Consider the following 9,033-nt stretch of genomic DNA (forward strand, 5'->3'; position numbering starts at 1 on the left):
GACATAACTGCTTTCATTATCTTTATAATAGGCATAACTATCACATTTATTGATCTTGAAGCCATTGGCCAGCACGACCTCATCAAATTTCTTATGCCATTTCATAGGCGCTTGTTTCAAGCCATACAGTGACTTCACTAATCTACAGACTTTCCTCTCTTGACCCGGGACAACGAATCCTTCAGGTTGTTCCATATAGATTTCCTCATCTATATCTCCATTTAGGAAAGCTGTTTTCACATCCATTTGATGTACTACTAAATTTCGCATTGCAGCGATAGCAAACATCATCCTTATAGACGTTATGCTCGTTACTGGAGAATATGTGTCAAAGTAGTCAAGACCTTTCTGTTTGTTTGTATCCTTTAGTTACAAGTCTTGCTTTGTACTAGTCGATAGTACCATCAGTTTTCAACTTCTTTTTGAAAACCCACTTGCTGCCTAACGGTTTACAGCCGTTTGGCAAATCAACTAATTCCCAAGTATGATTCTGTAGAATTGAATCAACTTCATTTTTAATGGCCTCTTTCCACATGGGTCCATCGGGTGAGGTAACCGCTTCCTTATAGGTTTTCGAGTCACCTTCATCGAGCAAATATATCATAAAGTCAAAGCCATAGGATTTCTCCGTAAGTTGTCTTTTGCTCCTTCTCACTACCCCCACATTTTCGTCCTCACTTTTTTCACTCTCATTATTTTCCTTTATAGACTCATGAGCTCGTTTAGACATTGTAGGGGGTTCGTTTCCTGGATTTTCATCTTGGGCATGTCATCTTGGGCATTTTCAAAGAAGTGTGATGGACATCATTTCAAGGCCACTCTCCTTCAACTCATTAATCAGACACAAACTGCCCTTCAATCCACAACAAATGCAAGCACCAAGCAGCTACTGCAAGCACACCTCAATTCTCTATAGTTACATCAAATACATGCTCTTCAACACAATCAAGATGTCACTTCAATCAAAACAGAGATTACTCAAGTCAAGAAGGATGTCTCTGATAGATTGGATGCTAAATTTCCAGACTCAGCAGTGCTTGACATCAACAGACAACTAAGGAAGAATGCTAATTTTGCAACCAAAATTGATTCCCTAGATACAAGACTCAAAGTTGTAGAGACTTCTCTCACAACTATCCAGTTATATCAAGCACAACAAACAAACTTGCTTCAAAAGCTGGTGGCAGCACAGACTTCTACCTCCACTATACTTGATGATAACAAAAAGGGGGGGGGGAAGAAGACTCTCTTGTCCCAGTTAGTCAAGAGGGGTCAAGAAGTGAGGGGGGGGCAGAAGGTGTTAAATATTCAATTCAGCAAAGCAATTGTACCAACAATTGTTTTCACTAAGTCATCAGCTATTGATAGCATCGATCTCATCAATCTAGCAGCAGCAAAACTGAGATCAAATGATAAATTGACAGAAATTGATGTAGCAGCAGCTGAAAAGGAGCCGGTAAGCACAATAGATTGGAAGAAGATTGATGAAGAAATCCAAAAGAAATTTGGTTAAGTACAGAAACAAGACAAGTCTTTTCGTCACCACTCTCAAGTCACACAAATTTCAGTAAATGAAATGAGTCTTGGTAGCTTGGAAAAAGGCCAAATATCATGCATCAAATCTCCAAAATCCAATCTAATTCTGAAGCCTAAAAGAAACTACCCAAAGTTCTCAGACAAAAACCCTGTGGATCTTATGTTTGAGACACCTAGGCCAGATGAAAAGAAGTTGTTGGCAAGGTCAATTGCATTTTACAAGGATCCAGCTGATTCAGCACTTAAAAGAAGAATTGCCAATATCTATAGGAATGGTAAAGAGATATGTGTGGTGGTTGGGCACCCTCAGTTTGCAGCAGCCAAGAAAGAAGAAAAAGAAAGAATCAAGTAAGAAAAGAAGCAGGCTGCTTTGGATGCTAAAAAGCTTAAACAGAAAAAGAAGCAAGATGCTATCTTGGCCAAACTTCAAGCTGTGAAAGTTGCAACTGAAATATCTGAAAAACCACATGTGAATACTGAAGCTAAGGATCAGAAAATGCAACAGGAACCACAACAGAAAAGAACATGCAGATACAAGCTTCATTCTAAAAGAAAATTGGACTTCAATGATAAGGAAATGGAAGACTACATTCCCAAACAGTCTACTACTACAACTCAGACATCCATGCCCTCAGTGGTACATGAGGAATTCAAGGTGGATCCATTGAAGAACTTTCATGGTGAGCCTATTATTCCAAAGGATGAGCCAATAGACTGGGATAGTCTACCAATTCCTGAACTAAACTACCTATCTTCAAAAAGCCAAAGAAAACAAAGATTAGAGCAATCTTCTTTATAACCTCCATTATCATTGATAAATGTGGAGTCACAGCCAAAATCATTGATAAATGAAGCACCTGAAACACCAAATTCATCCACACACTCACTGGATGTAGACATGATTCATACATCACCTCCAAATTCTCCATCTTTTACTCTATTGGAGAAGCCAAAAATCCAAGCAAGTAAGCATCATCTTTTAGATGATTTGTTGGCTCACTTGCCAATTCTTTCTGAGTCTATTGAGACATCCGTTCCTAAATTTTCATCAATCTGCACAGAGTCTACAATAGTCTCCACTCCAAACTCATTCATTTCTTCTAATCCGGTGGATATTGTTCATCCGTCGAGTAGTGATTGTATCCCGACGGATGTGCCTAACAGCAGTCATCTGTCGGGTAGCCAAACTACTATCCCGATGGATGTTTCTCATCCGTCGGTACTATCTGCACAACTTCAAATCCCAACAATTGTCACAAGTGCAGATGATCTAGTAGTAGTACAATCACTCTTAGGTCTGAAGGCAGGGAGTAAATTGAGTGAGAGGCTGAGTTGCTCCCAGGCAAAAGGAGAGGAAATGAGTGATCCAATGCAAACCACTTTTTCAGGTCTAGCAAAAGTGAGTGAGGGGAGTTCCACCTTAGTAGGTGAAGGTGAGGGTGTGAGGGTGGTGAGCCAAGGGGAGCCCTTGATGCAAGAACAGAGAGAAAATGAGAGAAATGCATGTACAGGAGAAATAAGGGTGGACATCATTGTTAGTGAGTCAATGATGCAGACAGAGAGAAACTATCTCAGCATAGTCAAGCTGTCACGGATTCCATCTCTTTGGATGCTGAGACATTTACTCATCCTGTACCAGCATATCAACTTTTGGCTGGACATGGCAATGGAAATGCAGAAATGATGTTGAACTTGGTGCATACTACTCAGTCAATGCAAAGAGCAAAGGATCCCATCACAGTCATGCCTTCTACAACTGGTGATGACATTGACTATGAAGCTGGTGGGTCAGAAGATTTCTTTAGAGATGATGGTGATGATAGTGAAGAGGAGCCAATGGACCTAGGGGGAGAAGTAGGCCCTAGTTCCAGATCTGGTATGCCATATTGGGCATTTTCAAAGAAGTGTGATGGACATCATTTCAAGGCCACTCTCCTTCAACTCATTAATCAGACACAAACTGCCCTTCAATCCACAACAAATGCAAGCACCAAGCAGCTACTGCAAGCACACCTCAATTCTCTATAGTTACATCAAATACATATTCTTCAACACAATCAAGATGTCACTTCAATCAAAACAGAGATTACTCAAGTCAAGAAGGATGTCTCTGATAGATTGGATGCTAAATTTCCAGACTCAGTAGTGCTTGACATCAACAGACAACTAAGGAAGAATGTTAATCTTGCAACCAAAATTGATTCTCTAGATACAAGACTCAAAGTTGTAGAGACTTCTCTCACAACTATCCAGTTATATCAAGCACAACAAACAAACTTGCTTCAAAAGCTAGTGGCAGCACAGACTTCTACCTCCACTATACTTGATGATAACAAAAAGGGGGAGAAAGAAGACTCTCTTGTCCCAGTTAGTCAAGAGGGGTCAAGAAGTGAGGGGGAGCAGAAGGTGCTAAATATTCAATTCAACAAAGCAATTGTACCAGCAATTGCTTTCACTAAGCCATCAGCTATTGATAACATTGATCTCATCAATCTAGCAGCAGCAAAACTGAGATCAAATGACAAATTGACAAAGATTGATGTAGCAGCAGCTGAAAAGGAGCCAATAAGCACAATAAATTGGAAGAAGATTGATGAAGACATCCAAAAGAAATTTGGTCAAGTACAAAAACAAGACAAGTCTTTTCATTACCACTCTCAAGTCACACAAATTTCAGTAAATGAAATGAGTCTTGGTAGCTTGGAAAAAGGCCAAATATCATGCATCAAATCTCCAAAAGCCAATCTAATTCTGAAGCCTAAAAGAAACTACTCAAAGTTCTCAGACAAAAACCCTGTGGATCTTATATTTGAGACACCTAGGCCAGATGAAAAGAAGTTGTTGGCAAGGTCAATTGCATTTTACAAGGATCCAGCTGATTCAGCACTTAAAAGAAGAATTGCCAAGATCTATAGGAATGGTAAAGAGATATGTGTGGTGGCTGGGCACCCTCAGTTTACAGCAGCCAAGAAAGAAGAAAAAGAAAGAATCAAGCAAGAAAAGAAGCAGGCTGCTTTGGATGCTAAAAAGCTTAAACAGAAAAAGAAGCAAGATGTTATCTTGGCCAAACTTCAAGCTGTGAAAGTTACAACTGAAATATCTGAAAAACCACATGTGAATACTGAAGCTAAGGATCAGAAAATGCAACATGAACCACAACAGAAAAGAACATGCAGATACAAGCTTCATTCTAAAAGAAGATTGGACTTTAGTGATGAGGAAATGGAAGACTACATTCCCAAACAGTCTACTACTACAACTCAGACATCCATGCCCTCAGTGGTACATGAGGAATTCAAGGTGGATCCATTGAAGAACTTTCATGGTGAGCCTATTATTCCAAAGGATGAACCAATAGACCGGGATAGTCTACCAATTCCTGAACTAAACTACCTATCTTCAAAAAGCCAAAGAAAACAAAGATTAGAGCAATCAAGAAAGTGAAGCCTGTGACTCTCAGAACCAAGACCCCGGCCAAAGCTCAACCCAAAGTCAACAAGGGAGATCTCTTGTATATCTGTGATATCAAGGAGTTTTTTGATATAAACCTCTACTTGGATGAACTGGAAGAAGTAAGAGGAATTGATGCTCACAGACATCTTCCTGAAAGGGTGGTGTTTAAATACGAGGCAGGGAGAGAAATCACATGGCCTTTCACAGGATTCTTGAAGAAAGTTGTTCTGTATTGATTAAGATCTACTCATCTTTCAAAAAGAACTTTAGATTCAATGTGACTGCAAGAAGACTAGTTCTAAAGAAGATTGAAGAACTAAGGAGTAATAAAGCCAAAGATGCACTCCCAAAGACTTTAACAATTCCCTACATAGGAAGTAGAGTGCATTTCAGGCCTTATTGGCTGATGGAATTCATGGATGACAAAGGTGTAAGAAGATTCTTCAGACTGGATGACCAATTGAGTATCTCTAGCAATGAGACTCTTTGAAAATGTAAGAAAAACTGGATCTATCTGAAGCTGATGAACTTGAATTTCACAGACAACTCCAGAATCAAATAGAAGAAAATGACAAAAAGCTTGGAAATAAATCCAGAAAGTCAAGGAAATAGAAATCATCTGCTCAGACTAGAGGAGCATTTTGAAAATAATTGTGAGAACTATTTGTACACTTTACTTTGTTCAATTTTCAAATAAATATTGCAGCACTTGTCAATTTTATCTACTATATTTCATACTATACATTTAGGGTGTTTTGTTATTATCAAATTTCTCTTAATTTATGGCTATAATTCTAGTAGACATAAATTGGGGGAGATTGTTAGGAATATGTTGTGTACTTGATGATTAGATTAACAAAATACCTTAGTAGATTTGACTTAGTGTATTTGTAACTCTCGACGGATGCTTCATTACTATCCCGACAGATGATCTTTATAGTCCCGACGGATGGTAACTGAGCATCCATCGAGAGTGTAGCTTATGTAACAATAAGAGTGTAACACATTCCTGCAAGCAACAATGTGTAGATCCTGTAGGAATACATAAGTCATGTTGACTACTAGTTGATATACAAAATAGGGTGACTAATTGTAAATATAAGATGTCTTGTAATTCTGTATAAATAAAATGGAGTCAAGTGACATAAAAGGCTCCCGACAGATGGTTCACAAAAGCACCCGACGGATGGTTCACAAAGGTTCCCGACAGATGGTCAATAAAAGCACCCGACGGATGATCAACAATATCCCGATGGATGTTCTAATTCAAATAGTTGTTGACAGTGATAACACAGTCACTTGCGTTGGGTGTTTGCAAATGGAATGTGGAAGCCTAATTGCAGGTGTTAGAGAATAAAGAAGCATTACCATTTCCATGCAATTGTGAAGACAGTCAAAGATGCTGGAAAGAGTAATGAAGCAGCGTGATTTTAGACTAGATAAATTTTGTTTTATTGTCTTGTCTTATTGGTCATGTAACCTGGTGATATATAAACTAAGTGTATCAAGTAGAATAATTATGAATTAACTAAGCAAGCTTATTTTCAGAGAAACATATCAAGCTATATTCTGTAAGCATTTCTCTGTAGTTTTGTTTGTTCAACTTGTAAAGCAGCTGTGAGCAATTCAAATCTTCACATAGTTCTCATTTGATATATATATATATATCTTTGGTGGATACTTTCAAATCCATCGGAAAGTTTTAAAAGCTTGTGTTTTTATTACTGTCATATTTTATCAAGTTAGAACATTTTTAGATTTGAAAAAGTAGCCAGAATTACATTCAACCCCCTTCTGTAATTCTTGTTGTATTGTTAGGGACTAACAGTAGAAGTCGCTGAGTTCCCCATGTAAAGCTTTTCACCAGCATCGGAAGCCTTAAGGCTAGAGAAAATCGCTTTGTCTGAGCAAACATGCCTAGTAGCACCGGTATCAATCCACCACTCACGTGGATTAGAGCCGACCAAGTTCACTTCAGAGATCGTAACACAAAGGTCTATGTCACCCATCTCCTTGGACATGTGATCGACCATGTTTGCTTCTTTCTTCTTGTTGGCCTTTTTGGGCTTCTTGCAATCAGAAGACCTATGACCCACTTTATCACAGTTGTAGCACTTCCCTTGGAATTTCGATTTCGAAATCCCTCCCTTGGGTGCCAGTTTTGCCCCTTTACCAGAAGTGGCCTTCTTTGTCTTGGAGCTTTCAACATGCTCCACCATGTTTGCCTTCTCAGTAGCAACATTCGTCTTTTTCTCAGATCCTCTGTTGTATTCTTCAATACGAAGTCTGAGGATCAGATCCTCCATGGTCATCTCCTTTCGCTTGTACTTAAGGTAGTTCTTGAACATTTTCTATGCAGGTAGCGGCTTTTCAATCACAGCAGCAACTTGAAAAGATTCACTAATGATCATTCCTTCAGCATGAATTTCATGAATGATCACCTGCAGTTCTTGCATCTGACTGACCACAGTCTTGGAATCCTTTATTTAACTGTATATAAAATATACGAATAACAGAAAGAACAATAAAAGGATATAAAAGGAGAAGTTCTCGAGTCCAGCGTATAACTGTCGCCTTAAAGCTATTACAACCATCACCGTTTGTGCGAGTCGTTAGCATCCCTGTATAAAACGAGAAAAACGGCGTTGCTGCACGAACAACGCCTTTGGCGAACAAGAACGGAGCAAGAAACTATCACTGGAAGAGAAGAGAGTTTTTTGTTTAGGAGGCGGCTGTGTAATATATTTCGAATGAATAATCAACCCTAAACCTGATAATGATAATATATAGGCTCGAGGGAAACGTGTGCGATACTTTACGCGCAATTAAATAAAACGCGTTAATTAATAATTAAAACCGTAATTGAATCAGAATTATTATTACGCCAAATAAATTATAATAATTCATAATAAAAAACGAATTAAGAATTTAAGAGCCCGAGCCCAGTGGAAATTAAATTTAGCAAAACTAGTCCGTAAATATTCGGCTACATTCATGTCCGCACGTCGCACACGTGGGCAAGCTTGAAGGCTTCGCAAGCCTCGGATTGCCCCTCGAAAGCCCAAGATTTGCACCCCCTTGCGCGCACATAGGTGTTGGAGCAATACATAAGTAACACATTTGAACAGTAAGTGTTTTACTATATAAAGTTATGCATTCTCCTTTAAAAATTCAATGTGGTACTTTCATTATTCTACACAAATTTCCACAACTAAGGGACTAACTTTGGATGATCATATCTTATCCATCTCTTAGTCATTTTGAGTGATTCAAAGTCCCTCAGAAAGCTCTCCCGGAGGAGAACACGTTCCAATTGTCACTTGTCGCGTGCACGCGACATTCGTCCACTCAAACTATGGCTCAAATTGACTCGACAATGTGGGACTACTACCCACATTTTCCAATACAACATCCTCCAACTTGCTTGAAGTAAAATCAAAATATATTATCCTGCAATTTTAAAGAATAATATAAATAGTAGAATTAATATATATATAATAAAATTGAGTTTAACATATGTTGACATATTTAAATACTTACGTCAAATTCTTCTCCTCCCTCCATTGTCAAGCTGAAAATAATTATAATCACATGTCAATAAAGTATGCAAATGCAAGAAAAAATAACATGCATTATTATTGTATATTTTATAATTATTGTTTACAACTAATATACATAATTATTGAAAAAAAATTCATTAAAATTTTATTATCTTATAAAATTATTTCACATAATTTTTCTATATTTAGTTATTCCTTGTCACATAATTAAATATTATTATATAATAAATATTAAAATAAATATTTAAAGATGAAACATGATTTGCTCATTTTATGAAATGCATTATAAATCTTTTAACTAGTGTCAACCTAAAGTAAACAAATTAAAATTACAAGAAAAGTTAACACAAAATAACTTTGAAAAAGATAAAGAATTTTATTAACAACTTTTAAAAAAGAGAAGATAAAACAAAAAATTATGTTTGAAACTTCATACCACTGGAGCTAACCCTAGCAGTACTAAGTTAACAAAACAAAGATAACT

The sequence above is a fragment of the Apium graveolens genome, chromosome 6 (genome assembly GCF_009905375.1).
Source record: "Apium graveolens cultivar Ventura chromosome 6, ASM990537v1, whole genome shotgun sequence".
Lineage (NCBI taxonomy): Eukaryota > Viridiplantae > Streptophyta > Magnoliopsida > Apiales > Apiaceae > Apium > Apium graveolens.